The sequence below is a fragment of the Chroicocephalus ridibundus genome, chromosome Z (assembly GCF_963924245.1).
Source record: "Chroicocephalus ridibundus chromosome Z, bChrRid1.1, whole genome shotgun sequence".
Taxonomy (NCBI): Eukaryota; Metazoa; Chordata; class Aves; order Charadriiformes; family Laridae; genus Chroicocephalus; species Chroicocephalus ridibundus.
The window spans coordinates 83,470,601-83,493,647 of record NC_086316.1 but is presented as its reverse complement, the minus strand read 5'-3'; the positions used below and the strand labels follow the sequence as shown (position 1 = coordinate 83,493,647).

At 51.3% G+C, this 23,047-nt stretch overlaps 1 protein-coding gene across 3 annotated transcripts in view; it reads left to right on the top strand.

Moving 5' to 3' along the window:
- Nucleotides 1-23,047, top strand: part of ZBTB7C (zinc finger and BTB domain containing 7C) — a 165,099-nt gene that overhangs the window by 23,458 nt on the left and 118,594 nt on the right. Inside the window, exon 2 of one of the 3 annotated variants that reach the window (XM_063321048.1) lies at nucleotides 4,211-4,330. The exons of the other annotated variants lie outside the window; for them this stretch is intronic. The gene's annotated coding sequence lies outside the window, so the exon portion shown is untranslated. The remainder of the gene's footprint in view (nucleotides 1-4,210; nucleotides 4,331-23,047) is intronic. 3 annotated transcript variants of the gene reach the window in all.

Here is a 23,047-nt window from a genome sequence, read left to right as displayed (position 1 = left end):
CAGCTTCTCGGCCGAGCATCCCTCTGCGCTGTGCTTCCGACTCTTCCCGCTCCCGTCTTAATAACTGTAAAGATCGGGGTTGCCAAGGTCTTCCCGTTGCTATAGTGAGATTAGATAGGGCAGAGCGCTGCATTCCCTCTGCCGAGGGGAGAAAACACTCCCATCCCTTCCCTGGGCTTCACCAGCGAGCAATTTTTTTTTTTTTTTTTTCCTCCTCCCCCCTCCACCAGCAGCTACTAATTGCACCTGAAAGACACGCTGCTTATTTCACCCGAATTAATATTTCATAGCCTTTAAGAAAAAAAAAAAAAAAAAAAATTTAATTATCAAGGCATTTTCTCCTGGAATCAACTTAAGAGACTCTCCGGCTGGAACGAGTTTACAGCGCTAACTGTGAAGTTAAAATATTTATCTTCGTAAACACGTCGCTCGAGCCGTACTCTTCCTCGCGGGGTAATTAGCAAGAGGCACGTTAGTCCAATCGGCAGGTGCCTGGGAGACACAGATTTGCCTTTTGCTTCTGGGCGTGGTGAGGAGATGATTTATTAAACGAATTTGAGAGCTGCGAGTCTGGCCAGACCTCTGAGTCAAACCGCTGTAGGAAAAAAAAAAACAAACCAAAAAACCACCCGCCGGAGCGTTTGCCGGCAGAAGATGGGGCGCAGTCGTTTCGATACAGTCGATTCTTTGCTGCTGCGGAGGTGTCCCCCCCCAAAACTCCCGAGGACGTACAGCAACTGACCCGGGGACCGTCGGATTGCGGGAGGTAGCTTTTATTTTCATTTTCTTGGCTCTTATTTTCCTTTTCTTAGTTTTTGTTTTAATTTTCCTGGCACGCCTGGGGACTTGGGTTGCTTTATATAAGAATTCAGGTGAGATTTCCCCGAATATAGGAGCGCACGCGGCTTGGGAGATGGCACATTGTCCCTCCCCTCCGCCTCCTTTTTTTTGGGTTTAAAATGTTATTTTGGGGGCCGTAAAGTTTAACTCTCTATAGCCTGGTACCAAACGTGCCCCGAAGAGGGATCTGTGTGACCTGCTGTGTGTGTGTAGGGGGGTGGGATGGAGGGTTTAGATAATGGTATAATTTTTTGGACTCGAGGCTGTATTTTGTGCGTGTTGGGTGCTGGTGGTACCCTGGGACGTGGAGCGGGGAGAAGGACACAGGTCTTCTGGACAAGTTGCTGCGGGGTGCACTTCCCAAAGCTCATATCTTTGCTGGGGAACCAGAGATGGTTGTGTCTGTAAACCTCTCTGGTCTTGAGACCGGTGAGGAACATGTGAGGGAAGAGCTAGTGGTGGCCCCGTAGCCTAGGAGAAGGTCCTTAGCTGGTGGTAGTGGCAGCCTGCTGAAGATTATTCAAGCTGAAAGTCTGTCGATGGGGTTTTTTTGGTTTTGTTTTTTGTTTTTTTGTTTTGTTTTTCTCTCTGAAATCCCCTTCTACTCCTTGGGGCCCCATCAGTCGTTTATGTAAACCAGACAAGCAACCACACACGATCCGACTGAGCTCGTTCCGGGGTTTTGCACCCCAGTCGATGCGTGGGGTTCACCAGTTGCTGCAGCTCGGGTGAGCTGGGCTGGGATTTGTGGAAGAGGTGGCTGACGTCTGCCAAGTTTCATGGGTTCAGAGCAGAGCAATGGAAAATGCAAGCGATGCTGGGTTGGTGGCCTGGGAAGGGTCTGGTTTCCCATCTTCTGAGCAGATAGATGTATTCTTAGCCAGGCTCGAGATACATCAGTCTTCCTCTCCGACAGCAAACCTCAATTTTTAGTGAAATTTTTGAAAACCGATCTCCTGAGCCAGCATTAAAAGCTCTTGGTGCCGAGAGGACTGTTGTTAAGAGACGTGGTTTTCTGTAGGAAACCGGTTCTCGCAGGGATTCTTCTGATGGGTCCCAATTTGTGCTGCTGTTGACGCTTGCCTGCCGTCTGCCCTCGTCTCTTCAACTCGCTGTCTGCCAACCTTCCCCAGATGTGCTGAGCCTTACAGCCGGAGGAGCTTGTCGGAAGAGCTTTCCCTTGCTTTATTTCCAGGATTTGCTGTAGCAAACGTTGCTCCATGTCGATTGCCTGGTCCGCTTCGCTTAAGCGAACTCAAACTTTGATGCTCTCCTTCCTTCCCACCGCCGCTCTTTGCTCGTGGTCGGGCTGGGAAGCATCTCCTGGTGCTCTCCGCGTGCTGCGTTCGCGCTTTTTTTTTTTTTTTTAGTCGTTGGCTCTGTCGTGGCTTAATCTGATCATCGGTGATGGCTGAATGGCACGGAGTGTGCTCGGCGCTAATCGCTCGCAGGAGGTGTACTCAAAGGTTACATCCTGGTGGTAAACGTCATGCCCTGCGCAGTTCCATCGGGGCTGATATTTATGTGATCGCGCTCCCCGGTGCCGGGTGGAGAGTCCTCCTCCCAGGGAAACGCAGATATTTTGGCGGCAGCAGGATCTAACCCCCGTTTCTGGCAGTTTGGCTTCTTCCCTGCCCTTTTCCAGCAGATGGTTCTTGCTGCCCCTTGGGTCGCAGCTGCCGTGACCATCCTTGGTTTAACGCAATGGGGACCTTTTGAAGGAGCAGCAGCTTCTCCTTCACCGCGATGTGGCCAAGAGAGCAAAGCGTGACGTGGTGGCGTCGCAGTTGGTGCCCCAGGTAGGCAGGAGGAGGCTGGACCAGGCCAGGAGGATGGTTTCTAGTCCAAGTCCTGCGTCTTTTTGATATAAAAAGGAGGGGGGACTCCCCCGTGCGTGCTCCCTGTCCGGCTCTTGTGCCAGCGGAGGAACTTGGTGGAGGTGTGATCGTGCGTATGGAGGAGACTGAGTAGAACCTTGGTCCTGGAGTGAAACCCGTCCAGGGGAGGAAATCTCTTTCCTGAAAGCCACGCAAGCAAAAGGGTGTGATTGTTCCCAGTGGAGTGGGTTTGTGATGGGTTTTAGGGAGAAGAGCCTTTTGGGATTGTGTAAAACTTGGTGTCGGATGCTTTCAAGGGTTTCCAGGGATGTGCAAAACTTACTGGGATTTTTAGGGAAGGACCAAGGGCTCAGGGTGGGCTGGGGAAGAACACGCAAGGGGAAATAGAGGGAAAAGGGGGGATAAAAGCAGCTTCCCTGGATCCGGGGGTAAGGAGGGAGGGTCACAGCTGGGATGAAGACTAGATCCGGCAACTGGGGGAAGGCACTGGAGGCTGGATGGCAGGAAACTGGTTGAGATGATGAAGAGGAGGTCGATGGTGGCCTGGCAGTGGGAACGGGAAGGAAAGTAGCAGGCTGGAAGGAAGCCATTGCATAGGGTGCTCTCAAAGTACCATGGAGACCTTTGAGCGTGGGACGCGTCATACCCGGAGTGTTTAATGGTCGTTACAGCTGACGACCTACTTAAAAAGCGGTTTTCGTACTGCGTGACAGAGAGGGGATGCGTGCGAGCAAGATACTCGGCCCTCGTCCGCGCCAAGGGGCAGCAGTTGGCTCGGTCCCCCTGCACATAGATCCCAGCCCCGGTGAAACCAGCCACGCGTTGCCGCTGGGCAAGAGAGGGGAGGATACGCTCCCAACTGCCTTCGGGATCGTAGGGGCATTTGGAGCTCTTCTTGGTTATTCGAGTGGCCAGTTTTTTTGGCGTTGCGGCCGGCCCTGCCGGCTGTGGCGCTCATCTCCCGCTTTCCCGGCGATGCCAGGAGACATGCATTATGTATGGCCACTAAAGCTCTCACCCCGTTGCTTCTGATTACGGAGAAATTACGGGTTACTGGGGCAGACTGTGCAGCCGGTGACGTCTGCGGGGCTTTGTTGCCCCGAGCAGAATTCGGTCAATGATGCATTACTAAGTGCAGGTGCTCGGCAGCAGCCTGACCTCAGCCCCGGCGCTCCTGGTTATCTGAATCCTGCGTTTCACATGGCGTTTGCAAGCCTCAAAACTTGCCTCAAATCGCTTGAGTATTTTTTTTTTTTTTTTTTTTTTTTTTTTATTTTTCAGTCCTCCAGAGCTGTGGGCAAAGCATGCGTTTTTGGGTGCTGTTTCCCGTGAGTCAGAGGATAACTAGCGGTTGGCTGCGCTCACCTGGTTTGCTTGCTAAAAATGAATGGAGAGCCACTCGGGGGTTTGTTTCCTGCGAAGACAACTTCTATTTCAGTCGAGTTCGTCTCTGATTATGGGCCGTCAAACCTCAGAAATTCCTAACTGCTTGTCCACTCTTTCATTTTTCTTTTCTTTTTTTTTTTAAATAGAAAAGGAACGTAGCCCTCTTCTAGTGGAAAGCCAGAAGTATTCATAAGAGCAGGTGGATTTTGGAGGACTCCTCGTGTGCGGCAGATGAGGATGCGTGCCTGGGTGGCGATGCAAGCTTGGTGAGCAGCCCAATTTTTTGGCAGTAGACAGTAAGCACTGAGAAGCCCCGTCCCGGCCGTATTAAAACATTTATGTCCAGCTCTGCCGACCTTCCTTGGGTCATGTGTTGTGTTATGTCGTATACCAGGAATGTCGTGAAGAGGAGCGCTGTCTTTGTCTGCTACATTTAAGACCTACCAAACTGTAATTATAGTCATTATTTCAAGGCTATCGTCCGTTTTGTGGGGCCCAAGTGGAAAGGCAGGATCGAGCGATGGGAGATGTTGGAGTTGGTTTGGATTTATATCCAGGCGGGACTGTGCTCGATGTTGGAGATGGGATGAGTCTGGGGGGGGAGATGGTTGCACAACGGGACAACAGAGAGGCAGGTGGTGTTAGTTCAGGCCTGCAGAGACAGTGCCGCACTGCGGGGAGGAAATAACGTGATGTTGGCGTTAACCTGACGTGGTGACGAAGCAACGTCACCACAGCTCTTTGGAGGCAGGATTGTGCGGTGACGCTTGATGCAGGGCTGCCCTGAAGCATGCGGACATGGGCAGCGAGGTGGCTGCCCTTCCAGCTCCCCGTGAGTGCGTGTACAAGTACACTTATGGACATGCGAGCGCACTTGTGGACGTTTTACTCTATGTCGGACCATCACCCCAAAGCAAAGACCGTTGTGCATCCTTTTGCCGCATGCTGGAGCTTGCTGAGATCAGCTTGGCTTGTAGGGGATGGTAGACAAGACATTGGTGCGTTCCCCATCCCTTCTACTCAAGGATGAGTCTTCCCTGTCTGAGAAGGGCTCCAGTGGTGGGCTTTGGGCTGCACTGGGCTCCTCTTCCATGCTTTGCCCGAGGCCCAGAGGTACTTGGTCATGGGATCCTTGTTGCTCCACAGGCAATATTTGCATCGATTGACTTGCGCAGGATGTCGGGCAGCTCGGTGCTTGTCTGCGTTGGTCTCAGCGGTGCCTGGTGATGATTAACCCTCACACAGGTTTTCTTCTGGCAGAGGAGCGGCCATTGAGGACACGAGCTAAGGAGGGTCGAGGAAGGCAGGGGTACGAGGAGGGAGGCCTGAATGTGAAGCCATCTTTGAAGAGATGGCTTGGGGCTGGGCTTCCTTCTGGGGATAAAGGTGGGGTGGCTCTGGGATCAGCAGATACACAGGGATGAGGAATGTCGGTAGCAAAGAAAAGGGGAAGCCGGGGAGGGAGAAGGAAGTGGTGGATGGTGAGTTGGAGGGTGAGGGAAGGCAGCTGCCTGCGAGCCAGAGCAGGCAGGGAAGGGTGGGGTGCTGGACATCCATAAGCAAGAGGGTTTGGGGCTTTGGCCGTATCTGCCCTGGCAGCTCTGCAAGGTTTGGGCAAGCCTTGTCATCGGGGAAGCTGCTGCTCAGGGGACATGTCCCATCACTTCCTCAGACTAGATTTAAGGAAGAGATTTTTTTTTTTTATGCTGAGGGTCGTGAGATACTGGCCCAGGTTGCCCAGGGAGGTGGGAGATGCCCCATCTCTGGAAACATTCCAGGCCAGGTTGGACAGGGCTCTGAGTGACCTGATCTAGTGGAAGATGTCCCTGCTTATGGTAGGGGGGTTGGACTAGATGGCCTTGAAAGGTCCCTTCCAACCCAAACCATGCAATGATTCTATGATTCCCACTGGGTCCTGGCAGTGGTCAGCTCTTGTCTGCAGCTGGGAACCCTGCTGATCTCCATGCTTGCTGCAGAACAGGTATCTACCCACAGCTCAACATGGGGGAGAAAGTAAGGCGAGGACAGGTAGCAAAAAGCTGATGTTGAGGACTGCAATTTGTCCCGGGAGGTGGGGTTCCCCTGGGGGGACGCCTGGTTGTTTCCCTGGCTCGGCCACTACCTGCCTGGGTGACCACGACGAGTCACTCCAGGTTTGGTGTTGCCACTGCCTTGTCTGTGGAACATCTCTTTGCTTTTTCAGGGCAGGGATTGTCTTTGATGTTGCAGGTTGAACATTAGTAGCTTGCGTAGCATGATAATATGCCCTCTTGGCTATGTCTCTGGACCTCTCTGTAATACGGGCAGTGAATTGTAATGATACAAGATTCAGCCGAGGCCCAAAGCCAGCAGGCTGCAAGTTGGGGTTCTTAAGATCTTCCACCTCCTTAAGGAGGGAGACATCAGAAGGTCTGCAGTGAAATGACCCTGGTTTGCACTAACCAAACTTTTAGATTGCTGCCTCGTGAAACTTGCACAAAAGGAGGGTGGTGAGACACTGGCCCAGGTTGCTCAGAGAGGTGGTGGAGGCCCCATCCCTGGAGGCGTTCAAGGCCAGGCTTGATGAGGCTCTGAGCAACATGATCTAGTGGAAGACGTCCCTGCTTACTGCAGGGAGGTTGGACTAGATGACCTTTAAAGGTCCCTTCCAACCCAACGCATTTGATGATTCTATTCTAAAATACATGCGGAGTTCAAAACAACAGATGGCTTGGATTTTCCTCTGTCTTCTCAAATACAAGGGACCCCAAAGTTTGCTGTTTTGACCTTTGCAAACTTTATAGAAGGCAGCGATGAATTTGCATGGGTGGGATAACCAGCTGGAAGGGAAGAGGTCAGTGAAAGAGTATTTTAGCAGTGAAAAAGAGATGGGGAGCCTTAGACTGCTGGTCACCCAGTTAAGCCAGACTATAGCCGAGGAGCGTCCATCCCACTGGATACAGTAGCATCATCGTGTACAATCCAGCTGGTTCCAGCAGGAACGGCTCCAGAGAGAGAGAGAGGACGTGGGGTATGGACTGGGCAGGACGAGGGAGGAGCACACAGCTCAGCCGCATCTGCTGGGAGGCTTGAACTGAATTTTGCGTTAGTGGTAATTTTGGCTAATGAGCAAAAAGGCAAGGCTCGAGATCCAGCTGCTTGATGGGTGGGTTGATGTTTTAGAGCAGAACGGCCTCGGATTAATGCAAAGTGGTTTAGATCTGAGAGGGCGAGAGGTTTTATTCTCCCTTTTAAGACCTCTGTGGGATCTTCACGATTCATTTCTTAGTGACTGTGGCTTCCATGCTGAGAGTTCGGCTCAGACTCGGTGTGTGACCTTGGTCAAATCGCCGTAGACCGAGATACGTGAACGTGATTTTGACGGGTACCTAAATAAGGGCTGGAAGCCCTGTGGACCTGGTCCTCAGATATGAAGCCCATGAGTTAATCCCATGTGGGACCACCCGTGCACGTAGGCTTAAGCGTGTTTATCTGCTAATCGAATTCCCACGTTATTTTTTTTTTCCCAGCTGGGGGAGCAGAGATGATACTTTTCTCCCAGGCTCTGGGAGCTCTGCGAGGCACCTGGAAAGACGGGGCTGCAACAATGTGGAGCTTCCCAGAAAAATAGAGGGGAATTTGCCATCTGCCCCTTGTGTTAGCGATTTGTAAAGTTGATTGATGTCCCGTGTGTTAATGATCACGGATCGCTGAGGGTGTGTCCTGCAGGTCCCTCTGGTGCTTGGGCTCTTTGATCACCTGCGGGTGGAGGTGGCCGCTCCAAAGCATGGGCGGCTGAGCGGGAGGCGAGCTTGTTCCTGCGCTGCCATCGCCCATAGCCACTTCAATGCGTTTAAACTCATACTGGGGCAGGTTTTCTGTTGCAGAGAGCAAAACCAGTGTGGCCAGTAAGTGCTCTGGCAGTGAGGTCCAGAGCAGCCCTGGCTCGTTCCTTGTTCTCCTTGCTCTGCCTGGTGATACCCGCAGGCAGGCGATGCTGCTGGACACCCCTTCTCCTTCGACTCTTCCCAGGCTTGTTCACGAAGGGCTGCAGCACCCTCCTTTGGGCTCGGAGCTGCGCCTGGCACTCGCTGGGAGAAGCCAAAGCCCCGGCGTTGACTTCCCCCTTGGTCTTCTGAGGGTCGGCGTGCCTGGGCTCTGATGCAGCCAAGTGGCTGCCAGTTTCATGTTGGCATTTCAAGGGCCCCAAATCCCCAGGAGAGCATCTGAACAAGTGGTTGTTGGTATAATTTTTGCTTTTAGTCAAAAGCCCTCAGCTTTTCCCCTTGAAACCCTTCCTCGGCTCTCCATTTCTTCCACCGAGATCCTGTTTCCTTCTTCCCACCAGGATTCCTTCCCTCCCTCCCAAGGAAATCCAAGCTTCGTATTTTAATGCTTGACGTAGACGTAAAATATGATCAAGGGTCTGGGCACCTCCATTTCAAAGTACCTGTGAAGGTTTCTCCAAATAGCTACCAATATTGACCCGGAGGAGGCTGGCATCTTGGAGAAGGTTTTTCACAGGAGATGGCAGCGTGCTGGGGTTCAGAACATCGTTAAATACAGGCTGGGTGGTTCCCCTCCCATCCATGGGTTTTCCAAGCCCTTATTCCCATCTCCGCACACCCAGGGTTTATCCCAGGTTAGGAGGGAACAGTCTGGAGGAGTCTCAGCTCTCGGTCCTGCCTGGTGTAAGTCATCCTCACCAGGCAGCATCCCTAATTTTGCTCTCATTTACAAGGGCGCAGCTGCGATCGGCGCTGCTGGGAGCGTCGCCCGTGCATGGTAATGGAGGTGTAGTCAGGGTTTTTAATCACTTATTCCAAGCGTAATTCCCAGGCTGTTCTGAGTCACGTCAAGAACTGCAAAACAAGGCGTCTAGCCTCCCGTCCCCTGCGTTGGCGGCCGATGACATAGTCGCGGTGATGTAGAGCGCGCCCAGCCCTGCGTGCCGTGCCCTGGCTTTGCAGGGACCAGGCAGCACCCTGTCCGGTGGGGAAAAGAAATGCAAGGGAGAGGGGGGAAAACGGGAGCCGAAGGACGGTTTGCGGCAATGGCAGTTAAGCAAAGCTCTTAAAAAAATTGTCTCGGAGTCGCGTCGCGGGTCTGCGGCGTAACGTAAAACACGCGCGAGCAAGAAAACGCACCTGGCGTTGGGAGGGGTGCTTCGGGAGGTTGGGGTGAAGGCTGATGTTTAGGAGGCGCTGCCCGCAAAGACGCGTCGCTGTCAGGGAGCGCAGACGTACGGCCGTTGGAGAAGAAAGAAGAGGGATGCAGTTATGCTCTCTCCGCCGTGCGGCCCTTCACCCTGGCGAGCTGATCGGGGCACGGATGTAGGAAGGCTCCTGAGGGTATTGTAACCTTTAAGCTGTGGTTGCTTAAAGTTTGAGCTGCGCGGGTGGGAAACGAGGTGGGCTCCAGGAGGAGGAGGAAGGGTACAGACCTGGCAGTGAGACCCCGGTGACGTTGCAGTGAGCCGTTAAAATCAGGGGGTTTATGGGATTTGGCCGGAATTGTGTGGTGGGGCGGGTGAAGGGGATTAGATTTGAATTCCTGAGTTGGCGTGAGAGAGGCTCCAAGTTCAGAGCACGTCCCTGTGACTCAGGTCTGGCACAGCGGATGACTTGTTCATCTAAACGCTGATCCACAGGGAGTAATCACCGGGTGAGCTACTGCCCGCTGATTTCCCATGTGGGTACTTTGGGTCCGAAGAGGAAATGAAATAGCTTCCAGGATAACCCGGGACTTCAGCTTGGAGCAGACCATGCCACGGGCATCCTGCTCCAGGACTGTCCCCTGGATGGGTTAACGTGGAATACGCCGTACACCCCCAAATGATGGTTCAGTGCCTTCCTCAGCTCACCCTCTTGTAAGACGCCACATCCAACCCTGAGACCATTCCCAGAGGGACACAGGACTGTTGCTTAAGTTTTGTGTGAAGATGGAGTTGGTCCCCATGTCTTCACTCTCCCTTCTCTGTGTTCCGTTTCTTGTCTTCCTTATGGCAAATGTCAATCCTTAGGTCTTGCTTGGTCAAGCTGTGCACCTTCAACCAGCCTATCCACCTGAGGGTCCTTTCACCTGGGGGCTCACCGCCCTGCAGAACTCAGCCATGCTGGTTGTCCAGGGTCAGGGACCTGTTTCTTCTAGCCCAGGAGGGGTTTCTGAAGGAGCCTTCCATCTGTAAGCCGGGCAGGGTGGACCTTCAGTGGTTCCGAGTGACCTGCGCACCAGCCCCTGGGCCTGGAGATTTAGTTATCTGGGATGAGCTCAGACATCAGAGAAGTCTGGTAAAGTCCTCTCGTTAAATTGTGCCTTGAGGAGGCCTTACCTCTTTGAGCTGCACGCTCATTAATCCCTGCATGAAACTTGGAGCGATAGGTGTGAAAATGAGATAGAAAACTGGCATGCAGAGGAGGACTTGTGCTTAAAATATGAACACATTTGAATGATGTCATGGCATTTGCCGTGCCCTTGGCTCTGGCATGAGCTCAGAGCCCTCCTGGCTTCCTGGTGGTTTGGCCCCTGTATCTGCTCCTCCAAGGTGCAAAGGTGACGTTTGGTCTGGTGACGCTCTTCATCCTCGCTGAGGGCGACCTGCCGTCCTCATCCCGTAGCTGAGGTCGTGTTCCTCATGTTCACTGATGAGAGCATCTGGTGGCTGTCAGGGCTGTCACTGAGCCATTATGAGACCCCTGTTGGGATCCTCTCTGTGCAGGAGATCTTGTGTGGGGCAGAGAGGAGGACTGTAGATGGAGCAACATCAGTATGACTGCTCTCCTCTATCTGTTGACTAGGATTGCTCAGGAAGAGCTACACCTTTTCATCCAGGAAATACAAGTGGCAAACTTGGACATTGCCACCTTCAAAAGACCCCCAGAAATGGTCTCAAGTCTGCAAACATCTGCCTGGACGTTCAAGTCCTGGACCTAGTGTTCAGCTGGTGAGACCTGAGCTGATGCAGGTATGGGTCCTGCATGAAATGAGCCTTAGGAAGGTGCTGAAGCGTTTATTTGTTGGTTTTGAATAGCAGCAATCAGCTTTAATGAAGAAACTGCGAAGAAATTCAGAAAGTAAATTCATTCATGAGGTCGTAATGGGTTTAGAAAAGAAGGCAACCAAACCAAAATGCCCGTAGTGAAATGAGGCATGAATTACCCCTCTTCTGCTCCTTGGGATCGTTCCTGGCGGCAGGAGCCCTCCAGCGTGCTGCCCGCAGAGCCGGGTCTCATCGGTCCGCACTTGGTGAACTTGCGGTGATAACTGGAGCCTCCTGATGCCCCATAGCAGGTCCCTCTGTCCCTCTGGGCTGTGGGCAAGCCAACTGCTGCTGCGTCAGGGTCAACGGTGGTGGGCTGCTCAGAGAAACGTCTAAGACTGTCGGTTCCCAATGGGGAGAAGCAGCCTCCTTGGAGAAGGATGAGGTTTCTGGGAAGGAAACCTCCCATCTCTCTGAACCCAGCAGGCTGGGGGAGATGGGGCTAACATCTCGTTATTGCTGGCCCGCTCAGGAGACAGGGCTGTTTTACTTTATTTTATTTTATTTTGATATTAAAGACCTCCTTTCCAGAAGTGTCAGCTCATAGGTTGTCACTTTTATGATTAAAAAAAAAAAAATAAAAATTGTAGCCACTTGCCTGGGGTATATTAGAGAACGGCAAGGAAGAGACTGTTTTAGATTAATAAGTGGGGGCTTAATTAATTTTCATTATTTGCATAATAGTGTCCTCTAATTAATAGGTAATGGGCAGCCTCTGAATTAATGCGGGAGTGGGGTCTCCAGTGATGCCATCGGAGAAGGGTTTTATTGCTGGGGAAGCGCGGCTTTGCTTAACCTTTCTAGTAAATTTAGTAACCAGGAGAGGCGAAGGGTGTCCGGGGCGGTGTGTGCTGTGTCTTTCAGCGACGACATGCCTCAGACCTCAAACGCAACCAAGGTCTCGTTCAAATCTGGTGCTGGCCTACTGCAGGCAGAGGCCAGCCGAGAAGCTACCCTTATGTTTTAATCTGTCTTAAGCAGCTTGCAAAATAGCTGCTTGGATCACGGCCGTGGGTTTTTCCCCCTCTTTTTTGCCCTTAAAAGCCCGTCATTTGGCATGTCCCTTGTTCAGCTGGCAGAGATCTCATGTCTAGAGGCATACAAATGGTGCTTGTCTCAGATATATGCTGGATGGGGTTGTCCTTCAGGATCTTTCTCCACCTCTGGCTCTATTTTTCCTTTCTTTTTATGGCTCGCTCGTGCCGGCGCTTGTGATAACAGTGGAATGGGATTGCGTTGACTGACTTGAGATACAGAGCTTGGCTTGAAGCGGAGAAGAACCGGTGTTAAATTTTGAGGTGGGAAGGAGATAGAAGATGGGAGGCCCACCTCTTTGCCGGAGATAACGTCCTGGCAGTAGCTAGGACTCCGGGCTCGGCGAACTACGGGCTGTGCATGGAGCAAAATGCAGTCAGCATCCTGAAGAGCTCACCTTGTGAGATGATTCAGGCAAACACAGATGATGGATACAGGCATGGAACGGTGGGCAAGCAATGGGACGCGGACCCGGGGTGACTGTTTCTTGGTTTTCCTCTTCACCAAACAGCCCTAGGGCTGTCCCACCTTCATCTTAGCGACTGGTTTGCCCCCTGTCAATTTAGTGATTAGAACCCTCTTCCCCACAGCCTAATGCGCGCTCAGTATTTCCCACAGCGATAATCCCGCTGCCTTCAGAGAGATGCCGCGGGGGTGACCTCGACTCTGCGTTGGGATTCGCACCCTCTCCAACCAGCGGTGAGCTGGGACCTTAGAGTTTATTTATCTTTCTTTCAGTTAATCCACTCCCGCTTCTCAAAGGAAAGCTTCGGATATCTACCCTGGGAGTTTTTCCACTCGTTTTCCCCTGAAGCCTTGTGAGATACCGCGGGCTTTGAGTGATGGTTATAGGCTCTGACAAAGGAGAAGCACCGTTCTGACAGGCAGCAGGTATTTTGGAAGTAAATGACAGAAAAAAAACGGGTGGTGGAAGTCGAAAATTCCCATTTCTGTTGCACGTGCAGTTCCGCCGAGCAATCTCTCCTCACCAATGGCGGCTCTTCAAAGAGGAAGCGCAATTTGGCTAAAATTGCTCGAATGAGGTGATAGAATTATACTCCCGCGCAAGATCCCGTTATTCACAAAGCGCTTTTGTTTGGATGCAAATTGCCGAAGACCTTTGACTGATAGAGTGGGGGGAAAAGAGAGAGTTGTCATGAGCCTCCCACAATTTAGCTGCGGAGTGGATTAATACTAATGGAACAGCCAAATACCTTATTAGAGCCCATTTGTACTCTATTATACTCCGGGGGCTGCCGCTCTTTGGATGTAATCTTGAACAGAGCTCATCAGAAACGGCTTACAAGAAAGTACGTTTCTATAACGTCTGAAATCTCAAAAGGTGTATCCAGGAACCCCTTTCCCAAAGCCTGGAGCTCTTCCTTGCCTTTACTCCTTTGGGTATGTCGCTCCTCCTGCACGGGATGTTTCTGAACCTGGTATCGGTGGGAGAAAACGCCGCGTGCGGTAGGAGGCAGAGGATGCTCTCCGCTCACCTGGAATGACAGGGAACTTTTATGGGAGGAAAGTAGTTACCGAAATTACTAGCCGTGCCAATCAAGGAGGCCAGGACTCGTTCTTGCAGGAAAGAGTCAAGGAACGCATCTTGCCTGGAAGAATGCATGTGCACCAAGTCTTGGAGATGCCACCTTAGTGCATTGGCCCAGGATTAACACGCGCTGGCACGCTCCAGAGCATTTCCTTCCCTGCCTTGGGTTTCACCTGGAGGATTGTTCTTGCAGAAAAGCCCCGATCTGACTTTATACCAAGAGGTTTTCAGCTTAGGAGCCTTGAGAAAAGGCGCAGCCCCTTTAGAAGTATTCCTAGGAGCCGTGTATTTTCCGTAAGGTTGCTTTTTAATATTTTTTGCTGTTCATAGTTCAGCAGGTGAGGAGCCAGCTTCATTTAATAAGGGATGCTGGCTGAGCTTCAGGAACCAGCAGTTAAAAATCTACAGAAGGGCATGGATTAAATACAAAAATATGTGGAGAGCTGAGAAAAGGCTGGATGTGAAGAGGCTTGTTCTCCTCCTGTCCCTAACCTCAAAAAGAGAAGAGGTAAAGGGATCCAGAGAAAGGACAACAGGAGAGAAAAGCAAAATGCAGATCTACGTTGTGTTTTTTTTTTTTTTCTTTTCTACTGCATTAATTCTTTTTCCTGCAGCTGTCTCGTAAAAGCAGTGTTTTGTCTTCTTCTGTATTTCATACCTCCCGTGACCGTGCCGGGATACCTGCTTTTATATGATGGACAATGGGAGTGCAGTTGGCATTGAGCCGAAGCCTGAGCTGTTCCGCGCTTCATGCGGATTCGAGTTCAAATGAACGGTTTGACTCGCTCCGAGGAGTGAATCAGAAGAAGGAACTTGAGCCTCCAGCCTACAAAGCGCCGTGCTGGGCGAGCAAGGCGTATAAACACCTAAGTTATTCTTTAGTGTGCGGTTCAATGCAAAGCTCGCGCTGGAGGAGAAGGGGGTCTATTCGGACCTCCCGTAGCCCTCTTCAGGGTCTGGATGAAGGCTGCAAGGATATTTTGGGTTAGACCCTGTAGAAATCCAGGAGAGTGAAAGTTTGTCGTCTGTTCTAGGCAGGTTGGTTGTCCGTCCTGTCTCTCAGCTTTGTCTTTGGTGCTAAGTGCTTTCAGTCTGGACGAATTGCAGCGTTAAAAAATAAAAAAACAAAAACCAAAAACAAAAACCCAGGAAAAATGCCCCCCCTTAACTATCACGCAAAACGGGAATAACAGCAGGGGACTCTCTATTCAGATTTCTCGCCGTTGGAAAAAGTTGGTACCTTGCTCATGCTGCTTGGGGACAGGTTCTCCTGGCCTTGACCGACTCGAGAACGCTTCGGTCTATCGGTCACCCAGAGAGGTCACACCAGAACGGCGACGGATTAAAGCCTCGTGGTGCAGCTTTTCCTTTAGCCACCGTCTCTCCAAGCTGGCTTGAAACCAGTGAGCGTGGTGTCTTCTAGAATGATGGTTGCAGGCAGCTCCGCCGCGTTGGACAGCCCGAGTTCCTGGCGAGCGTTGCAGCTGGCGTGGGGGCTCTGCAGAGTCCCACCACCAGCCTAGTAGAAAGCAAGGATGGGTGTGACGGCTCTCGTGTCCCCAAAAACCCTTCACCAAGGCCTTTGGTTGACGGATATTGTTAGCCGCACGAGTATTACTCATCTGAAGAGGGGATGCGAGACAATAACCTTGGTTTGTCATTGCCAGCTGGTTTTGTCGTGCCTCCCGAAGCCTTTGCAAATCACTCATGGCTTGACGTGGTCGTCTGCGTGTGTGAGGAGAAATCTACTGAGAAATTGTTTTTATTATACGTTAGCGCTAGCAAATAAATAATGCCCCCTCTGTCTTGCGCATGGGGCGATGGTTTTCTTCCGTGCCTTCGAATGGGGTGATTAATAACGACCATTAATCCCCGTGAATGACAGCAGTATATTAGGAGTGAAGCACATGTTAAAATAATTTGAGAGGCCGTTGTCGGGTCATAGGCTAAGCCATTCTCTTCATATATTAATATTTTCACAAGGTGTAAATATTTCTAGACTTGAGCTGTTGGCCGGAGATGAAGTTTGGGGAATGCGGAGCGGAGGATCAGGTACAAGGGCATCGTAGAGTCTCGCCATCGCAGTCTGGATCAAAACTGAACTGAACTTCCAGCGTTAAATTCATTCAAAAGCTGAATTTGGGAAAGCCTGGACTATTCATAAGCTTAAGTTGAATTTGGCAACTGGATACGTTCAAAATCCCCAGGGGGAGTTAATTTATTTTTAATGTCCAGGCATTTCATTTGAAATGTCAAAATGAAATGTGTCATTTTGGAAATGCCAAAACGTTTCTTTTTTGACATCTTCTCAGTGAAGCTTTTCAACTTTTTTTTTTTTTTTTTTTGTTTGGAAATGACAGTTTGCAGTTAGAAGGAGGAAAGGTTAAACAAGACTTGGAAGTGAACGAAGACATTTTGTTTCGATTCAAACAAAACATGGAGGGGTGGTAAATTCTTTTTTTTTTTTTTTTTTTTTTTTCCCTCAGTGTTGGTGAACCCCTTTCCCTTCCCCTCAAATCTGTTTCTCATTGACCCAATCAGTTTTCCTCCTACTTTTAGCACAAATAGGAAATGTCACTGGATTGAAAAAAAAAATAAAAAAAAAAAAAAAATTATTATTCACCCCCTTTTAGCTCCCTGGGGGCCCTGTTTGGGAAATGGTGAAAACCACTGATTGAAAACCCATGCGGGAATACGTAAAACATCCCCTTAACATCTGATGATCCTAAATACCGAATTTCATGGCAGGGCTGTAAGGGTGCTCACGGTACCCAATGCAGCATCCCAGACCATGTCGGCTGTCCTGGGCTTCACGGTAAAGCCCTGAATATCCCGGTGGAGAAATTGCAGGATCACTGTGGGGTTGGAGGAGGTGATGAGGCACCTTGGGGAGGTGGCACCGCAGCTCGTGGAGCTTCGTCCTAGCTGAGCCCGCCAAGCTCAGAGAGGTGGGAGATGCCCCATCCCTGGAAACATTCCAGGCCAGGTTGGACGGGGCTCTGAGCAACTTGGTCTAGTTGAAGATGTCCCTGCTCATGGCAGGGGGGTTGGACTAGATGGCCTTGAAAGGTCCCTTCCAACCCAAACCATTCTGTGGTTCTGAGCTGCTGCGTTGTCCGTCTTCTCCTACCACCATCTTCCTACGCACCTAAAAGCAAACTCCGTGATTTTTTCAAGTCGATGCTCCTTTTTATGGAGGGTAGGCTCAGCAGGTGGCTTGGTGATGGAAGACATGTTTTCCTTTGGTAGGACTCGTTACCTGCTGGTAACCTGCTCGTTACCCCCCATCCGGTGGTGGAGAGAGGCCTTGCTCACCCTGGGGACTGCAGGAAGCCATCGGTCTTGACGTATCCTCTTTGCAGGCAATAACACATGCTCTTTCCTTAGCGTTTTGGGGAGGAGATGGATCGTGCTGCCTGCCGGAGCCCATCATCAAAATGAGGGATGCGAGAGGCTTAATTGATCTTTGAGGATCAGCTCCCTGGCTCATTCCCGTCTTCGGCTCCTCGTTACCGCAGTCATTCCCCTCCGTTAGAGGAATCGGTAAGAAAAAAAACAAAAACGAGTTTAGCATCTGAGTGAGCTCCTACTAATTTTATTCTGGGTTCTGGAGGAAACCCTGCTTCCCCCCTGGTTTGATATTCAATAGGAAGGAAACAGATGAGATGAAAAAAAAATAATACTAAAATAGATCTAATAGGGTTGGCCAGAAATGGCTCTGAAAAATGCTGCTGAATTTCCAAATTGGAGTATGAAACCCTTTGCGCTCTTCCCCCCCCCTCCCCCCCGCCCCCTCTTTAAATCATCCTTTGGCAATCTGGAGGGGGGGGGGCTGCAATTCCCTGTCGTGTTATCAGATGATGAGCAGCCCGGGCTTGCCGAAATAGTGGAGGGCTTTTTGCGTCCCCCAACGGAGGAGCTGAGGACGTTGGAGGGCAGGGGCGGACACGTCGACTTCCTTTACCCTAACCAGCAGGCGAAGCTTCCAAAATGCATCCCAAAAACAAGCCGGAGGAGGTGGGGATGCGGGGAAGGGTTTGAGCGATCCCGCTGGAATCGCTGGAGTATCCCAATGCCCGCTGGCGACTCGGAGCTGTCAACGCCGCGACGTGCGAGATGGAGGTCGCAAACCTCCGGAGGAACATTTTGCACAGCGTGGGGTCTGGTAGCTGTCATCCAAAGCCGAGGTTTGGGAATAACCCATGTGCAGGGTGATGGCAGCATCCCCATGGCTTTTGTTTCTTTTTAATTGCTAACAGCAAGGCGTTGGAGGAGGTGGGGGGGGGGCGCGGGGCGGGGGGGGACGACGATGCTTAAGTTTATATTTTCTCTTCTCCCAATTTCTCTTTTACCCAATTTGCTTCAATCTTTGCTGCTGAGCTCTGGAGGGTTTTTATGCTTTCGAAACGGATTTAACTAGCACCAAAGCAAGATTTTTTTTATTTTTTTTATTTTTTTTATTTTTTTTTGAAGCTCATTTAACAGCGAGACGGCAATAGGGAAATGTCACCAAACATTTCCTTGGTTCTGCCTACGCCTTGGTTGTAGCAGGGCTTTCAGATGGCTGCCCATATGTGGGGAAACACGTTTTCTGTTACTCAGGCGGGAAACAACCGTGTCTGGAAAAGGCGACTTGTAGCTCTCTTTGCTGCGGGGTGCAAGGCAAAAAAATTCATTTTCGGCGGCGGCGAACTTTTGATAGGGTCTAGAAGTGATCTGGGAGGCCCACGGTGTGAAAATATACCTGCTCGATGTGGTGGGTCTTCTTTTTCCTTTAGCTGGTGTGGTCCTAATCTAGCAAATACGTTGAATTGCCACCCTGGGGCTGGTTTGTGCAAGTACCTGCTGGACCGGGGTTTGCAAGTGGTTGCTGGTGGGAAACGTCTCCGCTTTGCACGGTGGGGACAGATACCGTAGAATCACAGAACGATTTGGGTTGGGGAGGGACCTTCAAAGGCCACCCAGTCCAACCCCCTGCCGTGAGCAGGGACATCTTCGACTAGACCAAGTTGCTCAGAGCCACCTCCAAGCTGGCCTGGAATGTTTCCAGGGATGGGGCATCTCCCACCTCTCTGGGCAACCTGGGCCAGTGTCTCACCACCCTCAGTGTAAAACATTTCTTCTACCTACTCTGAATCTCCCCTTTTTTTTTTTAGTTTAAAATGATTAGGCCTTGTCCTATCGCAACAGGCCCTTCTAAAAAGTTTGTCCCCATCTTTCTTCTAAGCCCCGCTTGAAGTACGGAAACGGCCGCAATAAGGGTCTCCCCGGAGCCTCCTCTTCTCCAGGCTGAACCCCCCCAGCTCTCTCAGCCTGTCCTCCCAGCAGAGGGGCTCCAGCCCTCCCAGCATCTCCAGGGCCTCCTCTGGCCCCGCTCCAACAGCTCCGTGTCCTTCTGCTGTTGGTGGCCCCGGAGCTGGAGGCAGCACTGCAGGGGTGTGTCCCCAGAGCGGAGCAGAGGGGCAGAATCCAAGGGCAGAATCTCCCCCAAATATCATCTGAAGAGGAACGTCCTCCTCCCACACACCTGCGGGCAGGCGGGAAGCGCTCGTGGAAGCTGGTATCTTCCGTCCGTCAGCTTTGGGCACCCAGTCGGTGTCTTCAGGGTGCTCGGAGCTTTCCCTTGCAAGCCGTGTCTTCGTTATCCTTGTCCAAACGTAGCGGTACGCGTGCTGAAGGAACGCTAGCTTGTCTGGCTGAAAAAAAAACCCCAAACAACCCATCCTCGAGTCTATTTAGGGTGCCTGTGATTTATTTTTTTTTTTCTTTTCTTTATATAGTGAGAATGCCGGGGGGGGGTGCCTGCGTGGCGGTACGAAACAGAGAGGGGAAACGCTGCGAAATGCTGATTATTTCTTCACGTGGGCCCGGCAGGGCTTCAGAGCTCTGGGGGAGAAGGGTGTTTTCCAATACTGGAAATGGCTGCGCTCAAAGGGAGGTGATTTGAATTTCTCCGCTCCCTGATATACGCATATATCTCTCTCTATATCAACCCGGGTAGAGCGAGTGGTGAGGCTTTGGCTCACCCCCCCCCTCGCCTTGTTTTGTGGGATGCTTCTGTTATCTTTTGGAGATGAAAGGTGCCCCAGAAATGTAAACCGCCGCCGAGCCCTGCTCCTTTTAATGTTAACTAGTAATAATAAAGACTATCCTGCTGTTCCCCCTCATCCCTCCGGGTCACAAAGCACTCCATAAATTGCACTCCAGCCTCTCGCGTTCCAGCTGTTGCGCGTACCGAGATACAGCCGTGCGTGGGAATAGGAGAAATACTATCTTTGGGGCCGTGGCTTATGTTACCGCGGGTTAATGCGAGTGGTTCGTATTTCCCTTCACTCCCCCTTATCCCAGGCTCTGCCCCTTATCCCAGGCTCTGCCCCGCGTCGATTCGGAGGCCGAGTTTCAGCCTGTGGCTGTTTATACCTTTTATTTTTGTTTCGAGTTCTTACTACCAGCTGGCGCAGTGGTCATCTCGCGTCCCCCTGGCCGGGGCAAAGTTGTTGACCTGGTCTTTGCTCACCAGGCAATGGATTGAAGCTTGATGATATCACTGGGTGTCCACCTATCCTACAAATGGGGCAGGGTCATATTTTTTGCCGCCCTGCTTCGCCGCCCTTCCCCATGGGTCTAAAACCAGCGCTTGGCCCGATGCGACGCTCAGATTTCCATTTGGCAGGCTGTGTTCTCCTCCCCTTCTCGGTCTGGGTCTTTGTTCATGGAGGAGAGGTCTCAGCCATCACTAAATCACGTTTCCCTTCTGTCAGCCGCACCTCCTTCCCATCCAGCATCCACTCAGAAGATGAGTGTTTTGGAAGGAGGGTCGAGTGTGCCTGAGCACTGATATTTCTCCATGGGGACCTCCTGGCTCCTCAGCACATCCTCTAGCTCCCTGATTGCCCTTCCTTCCTCATCCTCACGTTTTTGGCCAAGGAGAGAATGTAAGCCACTAGGTCGGATGCTCTCCTGGCCCATACACTGAAGCCTAATTTCCCCGAGAGAAATTTATTTTGTAATTTCGTTAGATACCCAAGACCCTTTCCTAGCACTGAACCATCCACGTTTTAGAACCACAGAATGGTTTGGGTTGGAAGGGACCTTTCAAGGCCATCTAGTCCAACCCCCCTGCCATGAGCGGGGACATCTTCAACTAGATCAGGTTGCTCAGAGCCCCGTCCAGCCTGACCTGGAATGTTTTCAGGGATGGGGCATCTCCCACCTCTCTGGGGAGGTTTTGTCCTCCAGAAGCAAAGGGCAGAAGATGTAGTTGAGGTTCAGCTGCGAACTGACCTCCGCGCTCTTGTTTGCTGGAGCTCAGCCAGGAGCAATATCCAAATTATCCACATTCAGGCTGGGCTCGGTGGGCTGGCAACAGCCCCGGGGGACCACAACCTCCATCGTGAAGGTCCAGTCCAGCAGCCTGGCTTATTTTAAAGCAGGCGAGTGGAAAAACCTACTGAGATAAACGCTCAGGTAATCACACGGGTCCAAACTGTGCGACCACCTTATGTCATCAAAGCAATTTGAAAATCAATTTGATGTCTGGCAGGGAGGCAGACACGCCGAGTCCCTTCGACGTTCATTAGCATTCAGGTGGCAGCGCTCTGCCGAAGCTGCTTTTTCTGGGAAAGCCATTAAAAAAAAATAATAAATAAATTAAAGGAGGAGGTGGTGGTGGTGGGGGGAATTAAAATTAAGCATTAACTATAATTTCCTCTCGTTAAAGGTAACAACGGCCCCAGCGCCAGTCTTGAACGGGGCTGGTTGATGGGTTTCCGAGACGGGGAAGCAGAGTGCACACCACAGAAGTGAAGCGATGATCAAATAAGAAAGCAAATGAGGCTCCCCCCTCGTTTTTAACAAAGGCAGGAACGGGGCCGGTGGCACAGAGTGGTTTAGCTGAGCGGTTCGAAAATTGGAGGTCAAAGCCTGACATGGCTATTGATGAATCGGAGGGTGATGGAAGAAGAGTAGCAGACGTTACGAGTGGGCTGCCGGCGCTGAAACATGAAGCAAGATTAAAAGAAGTGAAGTACCTGGAGGTGGTGTGGCTGGGCGGCACCGCGGCGAACCGTAATTACAGTCGCCGCACGCTGCGGGCTGGAGAGAGAGGGAGGGGGAGAGGATCAGAGTGGGGTAAAATTGGCGTAAGGCAGAGGAAGGAGGTGAAATTCAAGCTGTTTTCCCCAGGTGCTGAGTTTTGTCAGATTGCACGGCGCATCACGCAATGGTTGTCTCTTTTTTGGCCAGTGCTTCTTGAGTTATTCCGGTTCATACCCTGATGTTTCCAATACAGCCGCAGGTCGTTAATGAAGGGCTGGATTCCGCTCTGCCAGCAGAGGATGAACCTGTCTGAGGCAACCTCCAGCGTCTTCTACTGTAAAGCATCCTCATGGGCATCGGGTTCAACACTCGAAGCTCCAAGTGAATCCCTAACCACTGCGACTGCAAAATTGTCTCTGTGGATCCGAGCTCAGCGGCTCTTTCCCGAGTCTTCAGGTAGCCCAAGGTAGTAAAAGAAAGGGTGACAAGAAAAGAAAAGCTCAGCTTGGTGGCTTTGCCTCGGTTGGTCTAGACTAACATTTTCTTGATGGTTATTTCGGTGGCTCGGAGTGGCAAAGGGAGCGGGTTAAGTCGTCTGTTAGCATTATGCTAACGTGCCATGTTTGCATTGATTGCGTGTTCGATTGATTGATTGAATCCGTGAAGGCACGTACCGTTTTTTTAGCCTGCCTTTCAAGGAAAGAAATCTGAGACGTGGTTCTCCCTGTCCGCGTGTCCCTCCAGTAATTCTTGAACGGTGTGGTGGCTGAGGTTCAAATTTGATGGAGGGCTAGGAAGAATATGGAACCCCTCAGGTTTCTTGAGAATAAATGTCTTGCTGGAGACCCTACTGATGACTTGAGGGAGGAAACACCTGCAGTGGTATTAGACACTGGTGAAGCTGGTGGCGGCGGAGCCATGCGACGTGGTTGCCACCCAACCGCATAAACTTTCTGGGTGGATGCTTGTAACAAATTAATGCTGGGGGGGCCTGCAGCCTCTGTACAGCCAGACACTCCTAGGATAAATCCTGGACCTAATTCCGAGCTGTCTGGCTTCTGCTGGAGTCACTCAGCTTCTGCAGAGCAGGGACAAGAGGCAGCCAGACTGATGTGTGACTGCAAGGCACGGAGGGGTTGAACCTTTTGCATGTGTCTGAGCCGGGCAGACGTGAGTCTTGAATCAGATTTAAAAAAAAAAATAAAAAAATAACCCGACAACTTGTTAGTTCATTAGACATGACTAAGGGCTGCTTGGGTTGATGGGCAAGTTGAGCAAAGCTTAATTGTTCCCGCATAAAAAGCGCACGGAGGAGCCACGGAGGCAACCGGAGGCGATGCGTAT